Genomic DNA, 25,641 nt, shown 5'->3' on the forward strand with positions numbered 1-25,641 from the left:
AGTTTCTATATTCCACACCAGATATGGCTGTATTTCAACTATCAGCAAAGCAATTCCCTTATGTCCCTTACTTAATACAAAGGGATGTTCTGTAAGACCTAATCAATTAATGCATGAACATCAGCTTTAGGATTTTAGATGAAAAAGGTGCCATATATTAGTAATTGCCAATTTTCATTAGCCTTACAACAGCCCTCTGAGATAAGGAATGAGGCACAAAACCGCTAAGAATGGCAGAGCTAGCAACAGAACCCAAGCGTCCTGGATGCCAGTCTTTTGCTCTAACCAGTAGACCACACTCATTTGTCACATTATCTATGAAGGGATTAGAAATATGGATATGCAGAAATAACCAGTTTGGTTTATCTCTAGATGCTTAAATATAGACTATTTGCCACCACATAGGCTTTAGGTGCTCATAATCCCTCCACCCCATTATTCATCAATAGTTCATACTTTAACGTATGACATTGCTTAACGGTCACTTTTAGAGAAACAGCATGCAGCATATTAAACTAGCTGCGATCTGTTCTTGTAATTAGACCCTGTTTTTGGCACTGTTTTAGGAGAGGAGTTTTAAAATGGACTCTAACCTTATGGAGTGCAATGAATCTGAACTTTGGACACTGACTACAGTAGCAGCAGAACAATGCATTGGCACTGATTTGTAGGGCAGCATTAGCACAGACTCCAAAAAGCCACTCACACATTTACCCACTTTCCCAGGTAGGCACATCTTGAATGGGAAGGAAATGGTAGCATATATAACATAAAATTAAGATGAGATGTTTATATACAATGCACAAAGCAAAACCTACACAATTATAGTCCAGTACTTAGTAGCCCCCAAACTTTACTATAAACTCCTATTTTGAATTTAAGTTCAATAAAAATACCTCTCTCTGCAAACTGAGCAGTCAGTGCATTTTCTTGACATCACAGAATGTTCCCTCATTTGAGTAAATATACCAAACTGCCCTCAGTCCACCTTCTCATCTCCTGCCATTAACGAGAGTTTGCATGCAAAACAAGGGTAATATATGGCCTATAATACAACACTAGGAAAGGGAACCCTATATAGTCACTGAAAGGCTCATTATCTTAGGGCTTGTCTACATCAGAAAGTTGCAGCGCTGGTGAGGGAGTTACAGCGCTGCAACTTAGGAGGTGTACACATCTGCAGGGCACCACCAGCGCTGCAACTCCCTGTTTGCAGCGCTGGCCGTACTCCCGTTTGGTCTCGGGTGTAGAGGATCCAGCGCTGGTGATCCAGCGCTGGTAATCAAATATAGACACTTACCAGCGCTTTTCTTGACCTCCGTGGAATAAGCGGGTATCCCAGCATACCTGAGGAAGCCTCTGGTAATCAAGCTGGTCTCCTTCCCCGGTTTGCTCTCGCGTTCCCCGAACCCCGAGCAAGCAGGTCTCCTTCCCTGAGGTTTGCTGGGTGGTTCCGGGAACGCGAGAGCAAACCGGGAAAGGAGACCAGCTTCGCCGCGGTTTGCTCTCGCGTTCCCCGAACCCCGAGCAAGCAGGTCTCCTTCCCTGAGGTTTGCTGGGTGGTTCCGGGAACGCGAGAGCAAACCGGGAAAGGAGACCAGCTTCGCCGCGGTTTGCTCTCGCGTTTCCCGGAACCACCCTGCAAACCGCAGGGAAGGAGACCTGCTTGCTCGGGGTTCGGGGAACGCGAGAGCAAACTGCGGCGAAGCTGGTCTCCTTTCCCGGGTTTGCTCTCGCGTTCCCCGAACCACCCAGCAAACCGCAGGGAAGGAGACCTGCTTGTTCGGGGGTTCGGGGAACGAGAGAGCAAACCGGGAAAGGAGACCAGCTTCGCCGCGGTTTGCTCTCGCGTTCCCCGAACCTCCCTTGAAGCCGCCCAACAGCGCTGCAGTGTGGCCACATCTAACACCACTTGCAGCGCTGGTTGCTGTAAGTGTGGCCACTCTGCAGCGCTGGCCCTATACAGCTGTACTAATACAGCTGTAACAACCAGCGCTGCAAAATTTTAGATGTAGACATGGCCTTAATGCCTTCCCTGCTGTCCTGGTAGCCTGCTCTTCAAGCAAAAATGCTCAAGCACCGTAGACACAGGTTGGTATCTGTGTGTTGTTGTGAAAAGAGAGTGCTGGAGTACAAGAAGCGAGATGAAAAGAAGGCTAACAAACTCAGAGCTGTGTACTGCACAATATAGTAAATTGCGTTCTGTAAAAAGCACTGTCCTCACTCATTAGGCAGAGTAGGAGCAAAACCCTGCCTTGCTCAGCAGAGGGATACCATCCAGCCCTGAGAAAGGCAGCAGGGAACCTCTTCCCCCCCCAAACACTCTGGGGAAGAGCCAGACCAAAGGCTGAGTGAGAAGTTCATGAGTGCTAGGTGGGGTTCAACCAAACACACATATCTGGGGGCATCCGATGCAGCTCACAGGGGGGCCACAGTCAGGCAGATGGTATGTGTGACCAAGCATGGCCCTCCTATGCGTGTCCACTGGCATTGAGAAGCAGCTGCTGGGGAAAGTTATACTTCACCTGTCCATCACAGCAGCCAGGCGTCCACCCGATGTGACACTGTTGAGGAGCCAAAAGACCTGCTTAAGAGAAGAGAAGACAGGTGCAGGCTCTTTCCCACCATTTAGCAGAAACAGACACCTAGGGCTTTAAACTCGTGGGACTGTTGCTCTTCTGATCTAAGCAAGCCAGCAGCACCAGCTTCCTCTTGGAAGGCACCATTTTGGAATGGCAGCTCTAGGAGTGCCACTGATTTATAGCCTCCCCCAGCACCACCTGCTGGCAGAAGTAGAGCACTGCAGCCTTCCATTAAGATGCAGGGCAGACTGCAAAAGCTACTGTGTTTTTATTTCTGGTTTCCTCTCCCTTTTTATCATGCTCACTAGGTGGTTTGTGTTGGCAACTCATGTTCTCTTGCTTAATGTTTAAAACAAAATAAGACAAAACAGCTATAGAATAAGCCATAATAGAGCTATGTGACTGCATCAAGCCTCATTAACACACCTATAAAACTGGTCTACCTCCCAGAGGTCAGGTACAGTAAGGAGAAGCCATGAAAATGCCAGTCAGCTTTTACCATTTAAGCATTTATTTCCTGGTTACAGCGGGGAAACAATTTTAATCTTGGATACCATTGTGCATGGGGTATTGATTAGCACATGTTCACATTTTAATGGCCGCCACCGTGGCTCAGGTCAGGAGTCAGAGCTCTACAAGGGCCAGCTAGGTGACCAGATGTCCCGATTTTATAGGCACAGTCCTGATTTTTGGGTCTTTTTCTTATATAGGCTCCTGTTTCCCCCCACCCCCGTCCCAATTTTTCACAGTTGCTGTCTGGTCACCCTAAGGCCAGCATATCTAGACATCAATGCAGGTCTTGGTAAGGGATGATTCAGTTCATTTTAAATGGAACTTTTTAGTAAAAACATACATATGTTTATTATATAACAACATCCTGACTGGACAGTCTCCCTTTCTCACACTGTTCTAAACTTCAACAATCTATATGCTTCCACAGTCCATGGTTCCAACTCTGCAGCTTAAGTATGACCCTTGGGCAGGTAGAATGGCTCAGGAAACCTCTTCTTGGCCACTTCAGAACTCAGAGGGGGAAAAACTGAATTTACCCTTCAGGAAGAGCTGCATTCCACAAATCACCAAACACAGAAACTTTCTTCCTCAGTAAAACAGGCTTGTTCAAAGAGACAACATGCACCGACATAATTGAAACCTAGACACTTCCCAAAAGAGGAAAGCTGGCACAGCACATCTGCCAAAGGTCCACATAGAGTCCATAACAAGGAAAGAAACTAACAGGAAGGTGCAAGTATGTGTAAATTGAAGGAGACTACTCCCTACTTCATCTTGACCATTCCTACCCCTTCTTCTGGCTCCTTATGCCAGTTTAAGCTCCCTTATGCTTACATATCAATAAATAGATGTAAATCACCCAATTTACACCACCTTACACATCACCTCTGTGGCTGTCCACCATCTTGAAAGAAAAGAAGAGCTTCTGTATAAACCTCTTTGCGAGTAGTTTGGTTTCATATGTAATGTTCATCTCCTTGGAAAATGCATAATAAAAAAACTGACATGCTTGAAAAATGTTGCTCAATAACTTATTCCAAGGCAAAAACCGTCTCCCCCACCCCAACCCCCATCCCTTTAAAAATCCTGGGATGTAATGAGTGCTGAGGTTAAAACAAAATTCTTTACACTGTACTTGCTGTGGTATGCGTGGGCAGATCACCCAATTAGGCAAGGATTGTGTCCCTTTATTTTTGTAATTCCACTGCCTGCATACATCCCATACTACATAAAGGCATTTTTTATAGCCTCAAATACTAGTGCTCTTTAGGACATAGGGAACATCACAGCCCATTTAATTTAAACAGGAGATGTTAGTACTATTTAATGGCATGTAAACATTTTTAAAAGGAAACCTCAAATAACAGGAGATTTTTTTAATATACTTCAGCAAAAAGGTTCACAAATGGATTTTCGTTCTATTTTATTGGACCAATCTCTGTTATTGCATCAGAAGCAAATTGAGTTTTAAAAGGTGCTAAGAGTTTTCAGTATGTTTTGTGACACTGTGCAGAATCAAAAGGTGTACATAAAACAACCAAATGTGTGAATTAATTCCAGAACAAGTGTAACAACAAGCCCCAAAATCAAATGTAATTATCTGTATTTGGGGCTATAATTACCTATATGTATTTCTTTCTTTTTTATACCTTTCTGGCATATTCCATACAAACGTAACCAGAATCCACCCAAAGACACCTTATCAGTATTATTATTTATTATTTGCATTGTAACTGCTCCTAGAAACCCTGAATGATATTGGAGCTCTATTGGACTAGGCACTATATATAGGGCCCGACCAAATTAGCAGCCATGAAAAATGCATGATGGACCATGAAATCTGGTCTCCTGCCTGTGAAATCTGGTCTTTTGTGTGCTTTTACCCTATACTATACAGATTTCACGGGAGAGACGAGTGTTTCTCAAATTGGGGATCCTGACCTAAAAAAGGAGTTACAGGGGGGAATTGCAAGGTTATTTTGGGGGGGGCGTGGTATTGCCACCTTTACTTCTGCGCTGCTTTCAGAGCTGTGCAGCCAGAGAGCAGTGGCTGTTGGCCAGGCACTCAGCTCTGAAGGCAGTGCCCAGGGCCGGCTTTATGACCCACGGGGCCCGATTGGAATACTTGGCAGCAGTCTGGGGCTTCAGCAGCACTTCAGCAGCAGGGGGTCTGCTCTGGGTTTTTTGTGGCACCGAAGGACCACCTGTTGCCAAAATGCCACCGAAGACCTCCGGAGTGGGGCCCCCACCACTGAAATGCCACCGAAGACCCCCAAAGCGGGGCCCCCTTAGATGTGGGCGCATGGCCCTCTTCAGCGCGGAGCCTGATTCCAGGGAATCGGGTGAATCGGCTTAAAGCCGGCCCTGGCAGTGCCCCACCATCAGCAGCAATGCAAGAATAAGGGTAGCAATACCCCATACCATATCACCCTTACTTCTGTGCTGCTCCTGGCCGCAGCTCTGCCTTCAGAGCTGGGCTCCTGGCCAACAAAAGCTGGTCTCCAGCTACCCAACTCTGCCAGCAGCAGTGCAGGAATAAGGGTAGCGGTACTGCAGCCCTCCTACAATGACCTTGCGACCGTCCCCAAACCTCATTTTTGGATCAGGACTCCTACAATTACAACATCGTGAAATCTCAGATTTAAATATCTGAAACCATGAAATTTATTATTTTTAAAATCCTATGACCATGAAATTGACCAAAATGGACCGTGAATGTAATAGGGTCCTAACTATATGAACACAAGCCCTGCCCTGGAGAGCTTACAAGCTAGAAGAAGGAATTATCGTTACCTCCGTTTTATAGAGGAGGAATTGATGCTTAGAAGGTAGAAGAGACCCAAGGAGTCTGTGGTACTTAACGTAGATAGAATCCTAGTCCAGTGCCTTAACTACAAGACTGTCCTTTCCCCTAGAAATGTGCATAAAAGAAAAAATTAGGTGTGAATTTAGTGCATATGCAGCCTGGCAGGTCCACAGACTATATTTTCTCCCCTCCTGCCTATGCACTATAGGAGATAGAGGTGATTAGAGTTCTAGTCTAGTACCTATCCTACCCTGACCTCTCCAGAGAAGGGGAAGAATCTCCATGTCCCTTTCCCTCCACGAAGGGTGAGAAGAAGATCCCTAGTATTTTCAAGGAGGATGAGAGAGAAGTCCTGGCCCCAGACTCTCCCACCTAGAGAAGGGAGAAGATTGCTTGGTAGCCTTTGAAAAAGAAGTGAAAATTATGGGCATGGGAGCAAGAGGGCCTCCTTGGTGTGTGTGGTGGAGAGCAGAGGGAGTTTCAAATTGTTGCCCTATTGTATTGTATGATGAGTTGTCTAACTGACTATGGGGAAGTATTAAATAAAGAAAAATGTGACCCTCTTAACGCGGACAAAAAGCAAAATGAAATAATGTTATCGCTTATTTGGTTTAAACAACGTGCTTAAAAATCTGCTTAAGTGAAATGCTGTAACGACATTTGTTGAATATTAAGTTTTTGAGGTGATTAACTGCACTGAATAGCAGTGAATTATCTAGTTCTAGTGATGCCCTGTACCATTTCAAATGAAAACTCTAAGGAGCTAATCTCTGTATTTCCCTCTCAATGCCTTTAGTGAGGATACAAGGTCCCATTCATTTCCCAAATATAGTCAGTTTAGATGAATTTTCATCATAAAAACATGGATATTTACTAATCTGAAACATAATTTTTAAGAATAATTATTAGGACAATATTAGGACATTTCAGAATTGCAGAAGTAATCTGATTTTCTTCCTATCATTTGTTCTGAACACTAATATTAATCTCTTTGTCCCTTGGATTTAATTTTCTACAACAATTCATGGATTGTCTGTTCTTTCCTGCCTCTTCCATTTTTTAAGATTTGCATGTCCTGACAAACTCTCTTTTCAGAGGTCTTAAGGTTGGCAGAGCCGAGCATTTGGATCTCTTTCACTCTATATTCCCACTGAGCAATCATCACATATAAAGCATTATTCAACCAGAAAGTGCTGCATAATTGATAACTGAATATCTATTATGTTCTCCTAGTGATAAAAATGTTGTTTAAACAGACTTAAAATGGCACCTGCTCTCAGTCAGATGCACAGAATGTGGTGTTTGGGTTAACACACAAGTGGGTCTTATATCTAAGGCAATATTATAATGCTGAACTGTATTTTCACACGAGAAGTGATTTTTGATTAGAAATGAGCAAGTGTTTTATTACTCATTTGCCCACATGTATCTCAATAATATTCTCAGACCTGCTGTGAGCTTTGCTGAAATGCAGTACTGCCATGAGAAAAAATGATATTTACAGGAGTGACATTAGAACCCTGGACAATGTATATTACTGATGATGTAATTTAATTCTGAAAAAACACCCTCAGCCAGAGGTGACACTTCCAGGGTGGACGTCATAGTCCTATGGAGTTACCTATTCCTTTCATCTTCACATTCAGTAAGTACTATGAAAGGCAAGGGATCAAACCATTAGTACGTGTGACAGGTGTGGGTGTATCTTGATGGTTAAGGTCCCCAAATCTGTATTGGGGTTTTATCCTACAGAACATCTGTATCTGAGTCTCAGAGAGGAAATGAAGAATTCCAGACAGCAGTAGCAGGTTTAGTCCTCAGTTCAGACCTTTCAATTGCTCCACATTATGAAGCAAATCCAGCTCTGTACTCCAGGGTGATAGGTGCACCTCAGCAGTGAAACTGCTGTTGATCCATTGCACGGAGTAGAGAGGCCGAGAGCAAGAAGAGATGCAGGCACCCTGCACCCACTGAGCTTATTAGGCTCCTTCTGTGAGAGTGTACAGGGGCTGGATGAGATGGGGCTGCTATGAGAATCATGCCATCTTCCACACTTCAGGCAGTACAAGACTACTTCATCAACTGGGCAGAAGACTCCTCTGTGGCTGTTCCACAGGCACGGGGACAGATGACTTCTCCCCATTCCCTTCACCCATGCAGAGTGCTGGGCTAAAAATTGGATTCTAGATTCTATGAATCTTACTCATGTTGAGTCATGCTTCACCATAAAAATAATCAAGTTGAAATCCAGGTTTATATGTTTTCAATGAGTCAATGATTTTAAAAGGGTCTACTCACATGCTTATGTGCTTTACTGGAGGAGTGCCTTAATCTTCTGTTAGACCCTTATCCAACACTCACTGATCTTATTCGCAGTTTAAAAAAATGCTATAGTGGATAAAAAAAAACTTGTTATCTTGAGATAAGGCATATTTAATAATTTTTAATGGATGGTATATCCACAAAATATATGACAGACTCACCAATGCTAAAGGTTACAATGGTCACCCTTAAACCTTGTCAGGTCTCTTAGATCATGTGTTAGGTAGATAAATAAATTTACCTCAATATTGGCAATAGTCTAGGTGTCCCCTAGACAGTAAGGACAAGGAGATATAGATAAGTGTCCTGGCCACACAGAAAAAAAGATTAGACACAATGGATGTGGTTTAATTAGGCCACAACTTTATTCACTTCAGTTATGTGGGAAATACCTGGCAATAAATAATACTGCATAGGCCATCAATATTTCCTTCATCATTTAAGCCTATTTGGAAAAGCTGCCATCAGTACTTCCCCTTCCCAGCCTGGTCCCAGCAGTCCCTTACTGCGACCTTGACACTGTCCCTTCATATGAGGGTTAACAGAAAGGGCTGGGGGAAGTACAGGAATTTGTCTCCCTGTTGGACCAATGTTAGGAGTCACAACCCTTCATTCTCCAATTTCCTTAAGGAATACCTCCCCCCAGCCTCCTATCCAACTCCTTCCTCCCATTTATCCATACACTATATCCCTTCTGTAATGAGTACCTGTGTGGGCAGCTGCTAAACCTGTTACCTATTAAGTTGCAACATTTCTGACCGTACTCCTGTCCCTGTCCACACAGGGTCTCTGACCAACTCTGAGGAAAGTGAAAAACCCACTTCACCTGGCCAACGTGGTGTTGGAGAAAAAACTCCTTCCAGGCCCTACTGGAATTAGATGACTAGGATAATGTATACAGTTGATCATAGAAACCTACTCCTACTCTGATCCCATAGATAGACGAGAGAGTGTTGCAAGCCTGCTGTAGAAAGAGAGAGCTCATGGGGGCGGGATTATGGGGTATAAATACCCTCAGTCACATATTGGGCTAGTGTTTCTCTATACTTGCTCCTGCCACTTGCCCCTCCCTCTGCTCTCTTCAGGTGACTTCCCACATCCCACTCTTCAAAATTTCCTTAAGTTCAGCTTCTTAAAGAGCTCCTTGTAGCTAGTCAAGGACTCACTGATCTCGATGCAGTGAGCACATTCTACAAATATTGAGATAAGTTTATATATATTTAATTCAGGGTAACACTGGTAATTTTTTAAACATGGCCACTATACAGTATTTTATAAATATAGTGTATGTAATGCCTATTACTTATATAGCGCTCTTCATCCATTGCTCTAAAAGCACTTTACAAAGGAATTAAGCATCATTGGTCTGATTTTACAGACAGGGAAACTAAGGCAAGAGAGGCGCAGTGAATTGCCCAAGGTTATACAGCAAGCCAGTGGCAGAAGTGAGAATAGAATCCAGGTCTGCTTGGTCCTAGTCCAGTGCCCTAATTACTAGCCCACACTGCTTCCTGTTTAACATACATAATGCGTAAATATGCATGTTTACATATAGGATGTAAGCATGGGGGGGGAGCCCTTTACAATTACCAATAACTTGCCACACGACTAAGCATGCTGGCGTTCTTGTTTTGATAATATCTGTACTGCACAGACACACGGCTAAAGAGTTGTAGTGTAAAACATATTTCATTACCAGTAGCTATGAGTGCATATCAGTTTATGGGGATGATTGTGCAGGCTGTGGTGAGTGATATAAATATTTATGAGAGTGGAAAGGAAAACTCCCTCCTGAAGGTGTTGGAAAGGGGGTCTCTGTTTTAAAAAATGTTGAAATCCTTCCTCACCATTTTTTACCTGACTCTAAATCATTGAACAGACTTCCAGTGTCTATATACCACATGGGATTTCTACCAGCAGCAAAAATTGAGCTTTTCAGTGTTCCCAAAGCATTCATTAAAAACTAGTTTATGCTAACCCCATGGAAAAAGGCTGATCACCTTTTTTAATATTTCGATGATGAGTCATCATTGGCATGATGTGCAGGAAATGTTAACAACAGTTGTAGATAATTTAATCAAAATTCGCTAATTGGATATGATTGGCTTCATGCAAAATGTTCATATAATTTGCCGGAATACCATTCTGTACACTTCCTATCAGATGTGAAAGTAAAAATGACGATTTCAGTGAAAAGAGTTTTTCTGCACATCATCTTATCTGTTGGCTTGTTCTATGTTTTATATTTGTTACTAAGCTGGAAGGTTTGTAATAGTCATTCAACTCTATCTTAACATTGAGATGCTGTATGTGTTTACTCTGTATGTGTGTGTGTCAAAGGACACAATAAGAAGGGAATTTGTATAATTAAAGGGTGAATCTCATGCAGGGTACCTGGGAGCAAACTCCAAAATACAGATGTCTACTTGAGGGGTAGGGGGCTAATGTATGACATGTCTTGCACTCATTATATAGCATATGATGATACTCTGTAACCCACTAATAAAGGCAAAATGCAAACAGTATGGGACAAATTCAGAAGTGATACATAAAGTGGTGTAAATTAAACTCCTTAATCTCCCTGATACCTACTCACATTGACTCTACCAACAAGTGAGCATGAGAGGGCTAACTTACATCTCCTTTCTCAAGAGATATGTAATTTGCCCTAGCTGAAATATGTATAGGATGAGATTTTCAAAAATGGGATTTAGAAGTACAAACTCTACTGAATTCCAGTAGGACTTGTGCTCCGAAATCACAGTTTTGAAAATACCACCTTTAAAGTACGACTGTGTCATAACCTATTCCCAGATTTGGATCTTAGCGTCCAAAATATGGGGGTTAGCATGAAAACCTCCAAGCTTAGTTACCAGCTTGGACTTGGTAAAGCTGCCACCACCCAAAAAATTAGAGTGTTTTGGGGCACTCTGGTCCCCCCAAAAACCTTCCCTGGGGACCCCAAGACCCAAATTCCTTGAGTCTCACAACAAAGGGGAATAAACCATTTCCCTTCCCTTCTCCCTTCCAGGTGTTCCCTCCCTGGGTTCCTGGAGAGATACACAGAAGCAAGCTCCGTGAATCTAAACAAAGGGACACCACCCTCCCTGTTTCCAGTCCTGGAAACACAAGTACTTCCCTCTTCACCCAGAGGGTATGCAAAGTCAGGCTAGTAAATCTAACACACACAGATTTCCCCCTGACTTCTTCCTCCCACCAATTCCCTGGTGAGCTACAGACTCAATTCCCTGGAATTCCCCACTAAAGAAAAACTCCAACAGGTCTTAAAAGAAAGCTTTATATAGAAAGAAAGAAAAAAATACATAAAAATGATCTCTCTGTATTAAGGTGACAAATACAGGTTCAATTGCTTAAAAGAAATATGAATAAACAGCCTTATCCACAAATAATACAATTTAACACATTCCAGCAACTACACACATGTAAATACAAAAAAACAAACCTATGGTCTTCCTATCTTTGTACTTACAACTTGGAAACAGAAGATTATAAAGCAGGAGACAGAAATCCTCTCATAGCCGAGAGAGAGACAGGCACAAGACAAAAACAAAGAACTCACACACAAACTTCCCTCCACCCAGATTTGAAAAAGTCTTGTTTCCTGATTGGTCCTCTGGTCAGGTGTTTCAGGTTACTCCTTTCCAGGTGAAAGAGACATTAACCCTTAGCTATCTGTTTATGACAAGCCCCCCAAATTGCAGACAGTGGGGAACCTCACTGGCGGTGATTTCCTCCTAGAACTTTAAAATAAACAGATTAATACAACACATGCACCTTTACATATACCACTAAGTATATAACTAACAGACTATTACATTTTAAGAACACTTTTTAACTACTGGATTCTGGGAAACTGTCACGGGAGAGAGCATCAGCTACTTTGTTAGAAGCTCCTGAAATGTGCTGAATTTCAAAATCAAAATCTTGGAGAGCTAAACTCCAACGAAGAAGTTTCTTCTTGTTCCCCTTGGCAGTATGAAGCCACTTTAGCGCAGCATGATCAGTTTGTAGCTGGAACCGCCATCCTCAAACATATGGGCGTAGCTTTTCCAGGGCGTACACAATGGCATAGCATTTCTTTTCACCGACTGACCAGTGACTTTCCCTCTCAGACAGTTTCTTGCTGAGAAACACGACAGGATGGAAGTTGTGATCCGTTGCTTCCTGCATGAGAACTGCTCCTATACCACGCTCAGATGCATCCGTGGTTACTAGGAATGGCTTGTCAAAGTCCGGGGCCCTGAGCACAGGGTCAGACATGAGCGTTGCCTTAAGTTGGGTAAAGGCCTTTTGACACTCATCAGTCCACTTAACTGCATTTGGCTGGGTCTTTTTGGTTAGGTCGGTCAGTGGGGCAGCGATTTGGCTGTAGTGTGGTACAAATCGCCTGTAGTACCCGGCCAAGCCTAAGAAGGATTGGACCTGTTTCTTTGACCTTGGGACAGGCCACTTTTGGATAGCATCCACCTTGGCCTGTAGGGGGTTTATGGTTCCTCGACCCACCTGGTGCCTCAGGTAAGTCACTCTGTTTTGGCCTATTTGACACTTTTTGGCCTTAACAGTTAGTCCGGCCTACCTGATGCGCTCAAAGACCTTTTCCAGGTGTAGCAGGTATTCGGGCCAGGAGTCTGAAAAAATGGCCACATCATCGAGGTAGGCAACTGCATATTCTCCCAGTCCTGCTAGTAGACCATCTACTAGCCTCTGGAAGGTGACGGGTGCATTTCGCAGCCGGAAAGGAAGGACATTAAATTCATACACCCCCGCATGGGTGACCAATGCTGACCTTTCCTTGGCAGGTTCATCTAGTGGTACTTGCCAGTACCCCTTGGTTAAGTCTATTGTAGAGATGAACTGGGCACGTCCCAAACTGCCACTCTTTTTGCAAGCGGTTTCTCTTGGGTGCAGAGCAGACTGTCCTCTCTTTAACTCCATACACAGATGACATTCTAGCTGAGTATTTTTAAAGTAAACCAATCCTAACAAAAACAAACAAACAAAATGGGTTTTTTTGAGGGCCAACCCCATGTTCTTGGTAGAAGCAAAACTTTTACTAGCCTTTGTTAGGAGTTTAGCCTACAAAAAGAGGGCCTATCAGAGCCTTTTTTTGGTTCCATGCTGCGCCTCAGATCCTGCAATACCAGGATAAGAAAATCATGTACCTGAAGTCAACATCGGTTGGGGGGGGGGGATATTTGTAATTTTGATTGATAATAACTCATTTTCAGAACACAAATTCCTTTTCTTTATGAGTGTAAATATAATGAAGAGCACACAAAAGTTTGGTGAAAAGGGCCCTATTAAAAGCAATAGTGACATTCACCATGAGAAATGAATAAAATGCATAATTTTAGAATCATAAAAGCACATGGTTTCAGCAAAGTGGTGTGTGGTGGTTCTCTCCTGTGTCTCAGAACACTTGGTATTGATCTAACTATGAAGCTGTGACAATAAAACTGTACTCTATTGACTGCAGCTGCAAAGTCTCCAAATGCTATTTATTGAGGCAAGCAGGACAGCAAAGAAAAGCACTGCCCCAGTAATAAGTGGTAATTGCTGGGAAGTGAGGCATTGCACTCCTTATTGACCCTCACATTCTGAAATTTCGATGGATTATATTTAACTCTATTAGGACTGGCATTATCAAATTACATAAACCACATCTATAGAACAACCAACCTTCGCTGAGATCATTGCCTTTTGATTACACTTATCGTCAGCATACTTCAGAAGTAGCTCCTGTTACTAGAGATATGATATTAGTGTTGATCAGTAGGGGAGAAGTGCAATTTCATAACAATCAGTTAATTAAATGGTACTTAAAATAAAATGTTACCACTCCTCAAGCATCTTGATACAAGAACTCCTTTAAGATGGAATGTTTGTGGTTTTCAAGTTATATGCCTTATGGATCTGAGTGTCCAGAATGTTCTGCACATAGCATTCTGAAAGCCCTGAGATACCACCACTTTAAACTTAGCAAGGCAGATCCTCAACTGGTGTAGGTCAGTGAAGCCAGTGGAGCTATGCCACTTTACAACAGGTGAGATCCTGGCCCAGTACCTTTAGTTTTTCTGATAAAATATTACAATCCCTGAAGTTTCTTCTGATTAAAATGAACAGATATTCAGTGAAAGTGTAAAATAATGTCAGACGATTCTTAAAGTGTAACATTAAATATATTAATAGTCATCACCAGTATCCTAATGAACAGTTCTAAAACCAGATTGTGAAATAGAAACAGCAGTTTTATCTTTAGAGATGAGAAAAGTTGCTGTCAACTGTATTCTAAAGCTACAAATAGAATTGTGGTAACATCTATGGATCCAAGTGTGCTTTATAGCAGGGAAGTATGTGTTCAAAACTGTTTGATTAATTACAAAAAGAGTTCATTCCAGTTTATACAGTGTCAGCCTCTTCTACAGAACTGTCCAAAATGAAGGTCCAAAAGCCACGTGTATGTCCAACCAAACTTCACTGAAAACATTACTGCCTACACATTATCAATAAGAAATTGCATCAAGGTCAGCTCTGTACTGAGAGTAAGGGTCTGAAAGACCAGCTAAAATATATAGGGCCATATTCTGGCTTCTTTTTGTGGCTCAGGGGTGCAAAGTGGATAGAAACTGCCCATAGCTGACCAGCTGAGAACTCTCCTCATAGTGAGGGAGCTCTCAGGTGGTGAGAACTAGCTCAGGAAGAAGCTAGCAAGGGACAATTAAAATGTAATAATTCCAAAAATGTAACACATGAATACAAGCAACTGAATAGTATCATAGAATATCAGGGTTGGAAGGAACCTCAGGAGGTCTAGTCCAACCTGCTGCTCAAAGCAGGCCCAATCTCCAGACAGATTTTTGCCCCAGATCCTCAAATAGCCCCCTCAAGGATTGAACTCTCAACCCTGGGTTTAGTAGGCCAATGCTCAAACCACTGAGCTATCCCTCTCCACCCCCCAAAAAAACCCTGGCAGCTTTGGTCTTGAGCTGTATCATAGAATCATGTGATAGAAATGTACAAGTGATTGCATACAAATGCTAGAAGTCTAAATGTTAAGATGGGTGAACTAGAGTTCCTGGCGTAAAATGAGGATAAGCTATAATAAGCATCACATACATTTGATGGAATGAGGATAATCAGTGGGACTAGGTAATACCAGGGGACAAAATATATAGGAATGACAGAGTAGGTTGCACTGGTGGAGGAGCAGCACTAAGTGGAAGAAAGCACAAAGTCAAATAAAGTAAAAATCTTTGATGAATCAAACTGTACCAGAGAATTTCTATGGATAGAAATTCCATGCTGAGTAATAAGAGTATCGGAACACACCAGCCACCAGCTGATCAGGATGGTAACAATGACTATAAAATACTTAGGGAGATTAATGAGTCTACAAAGGAAGAAAATGCAATAGTAATGGGAGAGTTCAACTATTGCCTGGGTCTGTGTCACTTCAGGAAGGGAGGCAGAGATAAAATTTCTAGACACTGTAAATGACTTCTTGGAGCAGCTTATCCTGTCCCCACAAAAGGAAAGGAAACTTGATTTACGTATAAATGGGCCACAGGATGAAGGATCTGGTCCAGGAAGTGAATATAGCTGAACCACTTGGTAAAGGCTGCCATACTATAATTAAATACATCATCATTGTAAGGGGGGAGATATCAATTAAATTCACCACAGTAGCATTTACGTCAAGTGTAACAGTATAATGAGGCAGGCCAAGGAAGAATATGAAGAACAACCAGCCAAAGACACAAAAACTAACAGCAATTGTTTTAAGTACATCAACAGCAGGAAGCCTGCCAAAAAATTAATGGGGTCACTGGACAATCAAGGTGCTAAAGACGCACTCCAGGAAGAAAAGGTTGTCACAGAGAAGCTAAATGAATTCTTTGCATTGGTCTTCGCACCTGCTTCAGTTTCCCTTCTTCAGAACCAGTCCAAAAAGTCTTAGTGCAAATGCCACCTGTGGGGATCATTTATTGTAGAAGTCCTGGGCACATAAAGCATAACAGAATATGTGCCATAGTCCAGAATTCTCCCAGCATACTCCAAACAGTACTTGCAACATACAACCACCGCATCGCTCACTATGCCCTGGCTCCCCAGGGCAGCCCCTGTGTCAGTTCCCTTCTGTCACTCTGCCCAGACAGCCACCTCAGTATTTCCAGCTTGAGTGAAACCTTGCTCTTCCCAACAGGAACCCCCAGATCCGCTCTGCTGGGATATCACCCTTACCAAGGGAGCAGCCCTCACTCCCCTGGCCCTCTCATTCTTCCCTTGGATTCAACTCTCCAGCACAGAGACTCATAGACTCTAGGACTGGAAGGGACCTCGAGAGGTCATCGAGTCTAGTCCCCTGCCCTCATGGCAGGACCAAATACTGTCTAGACCATCCCTGATAGACATTTATCTAACCTACTCTTAAATACCTCCAGAGATGAAGATTCCACAACTTCCCTAGGCAATCTATTCCAGTGTTTAATTACCCTGACAGTTAGGAACTTTTTCCTAATGTCCAACCTAAATCTCCCTTGCTGCAGTTTAAGCCCATTGCTTCTTGTTCTATCATTGGAGGCTAAGGTGAACAAGTTTTCTCCCTCCTCCTGATGACACCCTTTTTGATACCTGAAAACTGCTATCATGTCCCCTCTCAGTCTTCTCTTTTCCAAACTAAACAAACCCAATTCCTTCAGCCTTCCTTCATAGGTCATGTTCTCAAGACTTTAATCATTCTTGTTGCTCTCCTCTGGACCCTCTCCAATTTCTCCACATCCTTCTTGAAATGTGGTGCCCAGAACTGGACAATACTCCAGTTGAGGCCTAACCAGCGCAGAGTAAAGCGGAAGAATGACTTCTCATGTCTTGTTTACAACACACCTGTTAATGCATCCCAGAATCACGTTTGCTTTTTTTGCAACAGTATCACACTGTTGACTCATATTAAGCTTGTGGTCTATTATGACCCATAGATCTCTTTCTGCCATACTCCTTCCTAGACAGTCTCTTCCCATTCTGTATGTGTGAAACTGATTGTTCCTTCCTAAGTGGAGCACTTTGCATTTATCTTTATTGAACATTAGTGTGTAGTTCACTGTGATATTCCCCTGCCTTCAGCCTTCTCTGGCTCTTGCCTCTACCATAGGGCCAACAGGCATCTCCATCTGCTGCAGTACCTCCTGCTGCCTTCAGGCCTCTAGCCTGGGGAAGTCAGCCAGCAAACCCCTTTTGCTGCTCTCCTTGCCTTCAGACTTCTCCCAAGTCCAAAGCATACAATCTCCTAGCCAATTCCTCCCTCCTTTCAAGGTGTGCATGTGCCTACAGAGAGCTTTCTGCAGCTTTCCCCAGAGACCTCCCCCTGACTTTTCCTGACTGACTCTCACCAAGACTGTCTCTGAGTCTCCCTGGTCCTTTTTAGTTCCCAGTTGCTGCCTCTTAACTGACCAAATGGGAGCACTGATCCTGGCACAGGGCACTGGATCGACTGCATTCAGAGCGGCCAGCCACCCCATGACATCTCACATATAAAGGTTGTTTGGGTACCTGGATCACTTGGATTCTCCCAGTTTTGAGGGATAGCCCTGGCTTCCTAGCCAACTAAAGTCAGACCTTTGATCCAGTTTTACTAACACTGGTGGAGAGGCACCTGGCAAATGGATCACCTCTCCCTAGTTCTTCTCTAGTCATCAGAGGGCCTAGCTATATCTATGACAAGGCAATATGCACTGACTTCCTCTGTAAAGCAGTTTCATCAGTGAAATGAACTATTTACCATGCTCAGGATTATGAGCACAGTCTAGGATGGTTAACTCTATTCACCCTGTAATTGCAAGGCCAATTCACAGAGGAAGCAGCCAGCAGAGAGTGAAGTGGCACATTCAAATTCAGCTCAGGCATATATAATAGCAAGCGGAACTTTCTGGAACATCATAGGAGTAGCAGCAAGAGAAATTTAGTCTTACCAAAGCCCTTACCAAAAAAAGGTGGTGAGTTCTTCCAAAGTACAGGGACAGGAAACAAGTAGGGAGCACTGGGCTAGAGGGTAGCTGGCTGAGAAGAAAAAGGTAAGCTACCTTCCATGCCTTGAGAAGGAATGTGGAAAAGGAGAGTCAGGTTGGGAACATGCATTGTGGGGGGAAAAAAATCCCTTAGGCATGTTTTAAATATTACCTGCCACCTTTCACCATCAGTAGTTAAATCCTCACTGTCTAGGCTCCTCTCCACAGTGTCAGGCAGTGCATTAAAAAAATATATGGGCTCCCACGGTACATGTGTAACCAGGGGCGGCTCTAGACATTTCGCCACCCCAAGCAGGGCGGCATGCCGTGGGAGGCGCTCTGCCACTCGCCGGTCCCGCGGCTCCAGTGGACCTCCCACAGGCATGCCTGCGGAGGGTCCGGAGCCACATGCCGCCCTCCCGGCGACCGTCAGAGCGCCCCGCGTGGCATGCCGCCCCAAGCACGCGCTTGGTGTGCTGGGGTCTGGAGCCATCCCTGTGTGTAACCCACTGGCAAGTGTGTGTTATGTATCCCCTGTGTGCCTGATTCACAGAGGATATGGATCAGGTATGGCACTTACCTGCAGAATCATCTGGCTTAGCTCTAGAGAAGTCTGTTTCAGACCCCAGCATGCAGGCCAGAACAGTTTTATTTTTCTTAGCGTTTGACTTCAGTAAGTCAGTCCCTTTATTTCTCATGCTGAACTAGGCATCCATTTCTTACCCTATTCAGAAGATGATGGATTTGATTTCATTTTTAAACCTCTCCCTTGTTATGGCCACAGGAACAACTAATGAAAAAGCTACAAAAAGGAAAAGTTAACAAAGGACTAAAAAGGTGGTGCTGAGAGAGGTTCACCACTTGTAAGAGTGGTGATTAAAAGTGCTCTCTCAAAAGCTCCTCCATTCATTTCCATTAGAGCTCAGTGTGAGGATTAGTTTCCAATACTAATTATTCCAACTTGTAATCTTTCTTCCTTTTTCTTGGCATCAAATGAATGTGTTTGCGAAAATTACTAACACGTATTTTCCAGCACTCAGAAGTACCTGGCTAGGTGGGTATTTTACTCTCAAGTTAAAGCTGCAGTTTATAAGTACAGTATCTGCATAGTCAATGTTCTTCTTCCAAAACTAAAGACATGTAAGAATAAAGGAAATTAACACAGAAAGGGGTGAATATTCTAAGGTCATATTCAGAGCTCTTGCGAAGATCCTTAATACTTCAGACATTTAAGTGAAATATATTCTAAAAAACTGGATAGACTTGAATGACACTGCAATAGCGAGAATTTTTCCAATAGTCAATAAAGTGTAGGGTCATTGACATGGCAGAACACGGCCATGCTGTTAGAGGAGTGAGACAGGGACCTGACTGATAGGGCCCTGAGCAGGGCTGATTGAAAAATAGAAAACATTTCCCAACAAATCATCATAATTTTACCCAAAAAAACCCACCCAACAACATTTAGAAAAATTTTCACCAGCTCCACATCTGAACTCTATTCATAAATCAGGCATGAGGTATTCATAACTAGCCCATTAAAAGTGAGGAAAGACATTTTTTAATCCATGCCATTTCTCAGTATGAACATGTCCAAGTGTCAACACCCCACCCTCTCCCAATATGAATACTAATGTCATGACATAGGCTATGATAAGAAATGTATGTAGCAGGCATAAGCTAGTTTGTCTAATGAAGTAAATTTTATGATGAATTTAACAGACCATTTAGTGATTGTGGTTTCAAAATGTGCAGTGAACAGCTGAGCAAAATGTTCAGAAAGCCATAGCATATAGAATTTCTGTTTGGTAATAAATGTCTCCCCATGTGTAGCAAATGTAGCTAGCTGATTCTTTAATGCTGTAGTTAAAAAATAGGTTATAAGCAGTCAGACTAATGACTACAGTGTTATAACAGTTATCTCCCCTCCTAGATGTAGCTAATAATTAACGCTGAATGCCATACAGCTATATGTCATAGTATGGCCTCTTGATTTTTGTTTCACTCACTCTTGGCATTTCAGAACCATTGTGCTCCAGCTCTAAATGAGGCTGTTAAATTGAGGATTATAAGAACATTCTATATTAACAAGTGTGTGCATTTGTAATTTATAACCAGAAAGACATTTTATACTGAATCTGTCTCTAGAAACCTTGGATACTTTTCAATTGCTATAACCCTATCAATCAAAAATTGAAATTAATTATGTGATGAACAGTGACAAATGGAATTATGCCAGACCTGTGTGAACCAAATATTAAGTACCATGGAACAAAAGGGATTAATTTTGTCATCAAGGCACTTGCACAAATTTCTGGCATTTAAAGTCTATTTTTTTAATAATCTTGCTCTCTGACAGAGAATGACTTCAATAATAAGTCAAAACTGAGGAAATGATGACAACTCTATGGGAACAGAGTGTCTGTATGTCATTATATGTCATTTTAGTATACTGTACCTGATTTGGATTTATGCTGATTCTTTGTTTACAATAGCAGTAGCAGCCCCTATAACCTATTTGCCTTTTCCATTTCAATATCTATTTGTCCGGGCTTTGTCATTTTAATGTACATTAGGGTTGGTTGACATGTGGCATATGGCTCTTTTACTCAATGCAAATATCTTTCTAAAATGGGTGTAATATTCACATTTATTCTCCTCACATTACATTGAGAGCCCTTGTCAATAACATTTCTGTACTAATACCAGTGGAACTTGAGGACAGATTGCCAGTGGTTAGCACACTAGCCTAGTACTTAGAGGACTGGGTTCAATTCCCTGGTCCCATTGGCCTTAGGGCTGTTGATGGGTGGTCACCCTGGCCACTGGCTTCTGGGGGCACCACATTGCACAGATGTTTGGTATTGCTCTGCTACTTGGGGGTGGGGTGGGAGCAGCAATGGTGCTGGTTTTCGGTCCAATGTGGCAGAACATCTAGGCTGGCCCTACCTACCTTATCAGTACTAACTGGAGTCAGGACCAGGAAAAGGGCTCTCCACAGGCCAACATGTCTCCTTTTAAAACCCAATTCTGGGTCCCCATCTCTGTTGGCCTAACGTGCAATTCACATATGGGGGAATCCGGGCTATATATATGCCCTAGAAGACTCCACATGACTGCTGGCTAAGGCCCTATGATTGCAAGGTCTCTCTCTGCTGGACCTTTATTACAGCTTTTATGTCAAGAGCCAGAAAACAGAACACTCATTAAAAGATCAGCAACTTCCTACTGCTCTTCCTGGGCGGTAAGACCAAGAATTTCCTCATCAAATGTCTCACTGCTAGGCTCAGAGTATATCAAAGGCTCCTGTCCATTGGGCGGGGCTAAGTGGTACACTGTTATTTCAGCCTGATGTTCAGAGTTTGGCCTCATCATTCCTGTCTGTGGTTATCTTATGAGCTAGGGTTTGGGGTGGTGGGGACCCAACAGAGATGTTATTTGGAGTTATCAGATATAATCAGAGAACATGACAGCCCTCTATAGGCAAAGATAATAGAGTTCGTTTGGAAACGGAAAGCACAGATAATAGTGCCCTAGACAGAGCAGCAAGCGATGGCATCTTGTGCCAACATTGCCAATTCAGCAGTGGCTGCTTGACATGCAGTGGGGAATGTCTCTCTAGGGAAAGAGAAGGGGAAGAGGAGGAGAGGGGATATTGTCTCTTTAAAGAGACGTGGTTCGTAAACAGGAAAAACATACACTTTTATCTCTCCCCTACACAGCTGCTCTGCGGCTTGATCCTGCTCCGTTTCTTATGCAGATACTTTACCAGGCATGAAGGAAACTGCGGGAATGCTATGCAGTCCAGACTTCTCTGGGTGACTGGGGAACTTACACCATGCCATGCAACTGTTGGACTCAACGTGGATATGTAAGAAGCTACTGACATCATAGATAAATATCAGTTGACTCTAGATAAAGCAGCCTGCACAGGAAGAGAGGAATAGCAAATTTGAACATCTTGACTGAAATGACTGCTTTGTTTAATCAGGTGATTTTATTTATATCAGAAATGGCTTCTCTAGTAAAATATTCCTACAACTTAAAAACTGCACAAGAGAATCTATATGTGCAGAAATGTTTTAAAACTCTGCATTTCTTTTTGCAGGATCCTGAATGAAGGTGTCGGCTATGAAATTTTATTCCAAAAAAAACCATCCTGACAGCTGCAGAAAAGCACACAACATATTGTACATATCCTGAGTTGCAGTGGGAACCTCTTAATTTAAACTTATTTGCCCTATTCAAGTGATTCAGTGTGTAATTAAAGTCTATCACATAATAAAAATTAGCTACAGATCACCATTTGTTACAAGGGTGACTAATCAAGGCTAAGTCTGCTTGATATTCTAGTTGGCAGCAAATGTTCAAGGGCAGAATCCAGATCAATATGAGCACAATTTTTTTCCAGCTTCCCTATGGTAGGGTATGGTACACTTCAGCATCTTGCTCATGCCAAGTGCAATGAAAGAAATTGTCATTCAAATAAGAGCATTTCAAAACTGATGTCTTAAAAAAATGCTGTTTTCTAAACTGCCAAATATTTCTTGCTTCTTTTTTTGGGGGGGGGGGGTATCCTCCATGTTCAGTAGACCACCATGGCATGAATTGCCATTAATATGTCATTTCCCTTTCCTGTTATCACAATATAAAGGACCTTAGCTCTGACCTTTCTATCAAAACATCCTTTGTTTGGAATGAAAGCTATTCACTGTTAGACCCTTATCTATAGAGCTTAGCCAGCGGATCAAATCCAAAGAGCAGAATTCGTTTACTTTGTATTAAATGAGCTCAGTTAAGAAGTTTCAATTTTGGCAGAAAGGTGCATTAATCACAAGGAAAAGAACAGATCTCACTTTTCACAGCTTCTGGTTTACTTTCAATACAGTTACACAGTGAGGCTTTTGTTCCTTAAAAGTAGCACTGTATTTAAATACAGTAAATATAACAAAATTACCTTCTTAAAATTACGCTACAGTTCCTACAGTACAGGATGTCCATAATGACCTCAGTGTTGCATGACTAACTTTACTGCTTCAAAAAGGTTCTAAATTAGTTTGGACAGATGGGTTTTATCCAGAGGAAATCAATGAGTTTTTGTGAGGCCTGACTTAATTTTTATGCAGCCAGCACTTTGAGATGAAATTAAAATATGTATGAAAAACGTATTAAAGTTTCCCTTGGGTTCATAGTTGTTTGTACATTTACAAGGTGTTAAAGAGATGATTTAAAAACTAACTATATAAGGGATCAATGCAAGTAGACTATGATTTATGGCCTTTCATGACATTTTTGACACTTCTGGCTTCATGTCTTATGTGTTCTGAACCACTAATTATGTTTTAATTCATAAGGGCTGGGTGGTATTTTATAAGTGTAATATAATATATAGAGCTGTATCACATGGAAAGTCTTAGGGAAAAAAACACTTTACAAGTTGTGCTGAGTAGGTAACAGTTGTAAATAAAAGATATGTCGAATCAGTTAAAAAACCACTGGAGCACAGTACCCCCCAATGGGATGTTAGCTGCCTGCCAACTGAGCTGTTGGCAGCTAACTAACTGTTCAATAGATTGGGTTAACATCTGTGCAGATTTTGATCAGTGCAGTTTGAATGAGGTTTTTTTTTCTTCTTCTTTTTTTAAATAATGAGCCAGGAAACAAAAAATGTCTGGCTCTGCTGGATTAGTCCTGTTTCTCTGCAGTAATGCGGCTAAATATCTTTTTCCAATTTCAGGCTTTAGCGGCCTGCTTGGCTATGATGAGTTAGCACTACTGGAAACAGTATTTCCAGAAGAGGCCAGCAGGACACATCCGGGGAACCGGACACATCCCAGGAGCAGGGCAACAGAGCAGCAGCTGTAGCCATGGCAGTTCTCATGCTTTGAAAATAGAGCACTGTGGAAAAATTCTCAGCACTTGTGAAAACTCCAGAGTTTGCTCCTCAAATTCCCTCCTCCCCCTTCCTTTGTCACAAAGGCCCGGCAATATTTCTCAAAGGAAAAGTGTGACAGCAAAACTGGAAAACATTTCTTCAACAGATCAGCTGAAAAGGTGTCGAACTTAATTTGGCATAGGTTTGCAAGAGGATTTTAGAAACCTTTTTTCGAAGAACACCGCTCTGGTTAGTGGCAGAAACATTCTTTCTTGACCAAATTTGTGGAGAATTAATAATTTCACGCTGTTCTGTCAGAGGACTACTGCAGTTGGCTCTGTGTGAGTGCAAGGGTCTGCCTCCCCTGGTGCAATTTCATAACTGGGGCTAGATAGTGGGATTTTCAAAAATGCCTCAGGGATTGTCTACCTAGCAAGTTAGTGTAGAGCAATCCAGGGTGCGAATCTACAGTGCACTAGTTTGCCAGGCACTAACTTGTCACACAGATAGCACAAAGTGACTTTGGAATAGAAGACCCATTGAATTGCCATGGGAGTTGTGCTTCAATATCTATTAGGTGCTTTTAAAAAATCCCACTTATAGACAGGAAGGCTCAGATCCTTCAAGATATTTAGGACATCAGGATTTTGAGATCATGAGGGGTGATGATGATGATGATGATGATGATGGGTAGGGCTTCTCTGGTTGTGTTTATTACTAAGGTGAGTGTAGTGTATCACACAACACAGCTGGGACACCACAGTGCTCTCTATTTTGTGTTCAGGGGACTCAGATTTTGCTTGTCTTATACTTCATCCTTCCCCAGTTGCTCTATGCTCCCTGCAAAATGTGTGATATCTACATTAAAAATGAAAAGAAGAAAGAAAAACAGGTGTATGGTAAAATTTTCAGAAGTACCTAAATGATTTAGGATTACAGCTGGGAAAAACCATTTTGGACAAAACTTTTTTGAGGGGGCCAAAAATACGCAGATTTGGGTCAACCAAAACATTTTGTATATTTGTGTCAGATTCACTGACTTGTTTTAGTTGAAAAAACAAAAACACAATTAAAAATACTAGAAATGTTTGTTCTGACATTTACTAAATTAAACTGGTACATGACTCGCCATTCTGGGGCACCTCCTAGCAACAAGACCCAGTGTTGTGGCACTTCTGCCTCCATTTCCCTACAACATATTCACCTAACATTTCTCAAGAGGCGATGGGGCCCTCCAGACAAGCTACTTTCAAGTGTTCAAACCCGTCTGGGTAACAGAGTTCCTTAGTCCAAGTCTGAAAACAACATCAAAATGAAAGTCTTCAGCACCAACGGGCTCAGCCTTCACCACCACCACTCAGCTCCTGGGCTCCAATCAACCCAACCATTAGGCCACTCCTGTAAGGACTTCTGGCTGGCCATAGCCCTCAGCCAGTTCACAGCCTGGTTTCTTTCTTCAACCTGACCATCCTATCTATCTGCCTCTCCAGCAGTCCTCAACTGCTGAGCTTTCCCCCTCTT

Source organism: Gopherus flavomarginatus, chromosome 14 (assembly GCF_025201925.1).
Source record: "Gopherus flavomarginatus isolate rGopFla2 chromosome 14, rGopFla2.mat.asm, whole genome shotgun sequence".
NCBI classification, from domain to species: Eukaryota; Metazoa; Chordata; order Testudines; family Testudinidae; genus Gopherus; species Gopherus flavomarginatus.